General features: G+C 32.2%; 1 protein-coding gene across 2 annotated transcripts in view; it reads right to left on the reverse strand.

Moving 5' to 3' along the window:
• Nucleotides 1-264, reverse strand: part of LOC106875825 (coiled-coil domain-containing protein 25) — a 26,569-nt gene that overhangs the window by 12,579 nt on the left and 13,726 nt on the right. The gene's annotated exons all lie outside the window — the stretch shown is intronic.

The raw sequence follows: 264 nt of genomic DNA on the forward strand, positions 1-264 counted from the left end.
AAATAAATGGAGTTAAATGCAGATGTTATTCAAATTCTTTTACTTCCGACATGTTTCGAAGATATCACTGGTATTATTCCAAAGGAATGAAATGGGGTAAAACAATGTAATCTTCTCTTCAGGGAAATGAAGAAATGAAACTCGTCAATAAGACATCTTAACAGAATATGATGGAAATGTAAAGTGATTAACTGAACGCTATTAAGTTTGTTTTAAAAAAACGTTAGAGGATATAACGTCAAAGGTAGCCTATAGAAGGAGGGG

Source organism: Octopus bimaculoides, chromosome 23 (genome assembly GCF_001194135.2).
Source record: "Octopus bimaculoides isolate UCB-OBI-ISO-001 chromosome 23, ASM119413v2, whole genome shotgun sequence".
Taxonomy (NCBI): Eukaryota; Metazoa; Mollusca; class Cephalopoda; order Octopoda; family Octopodidae; genus Octopus; species Octopus bimaculoides.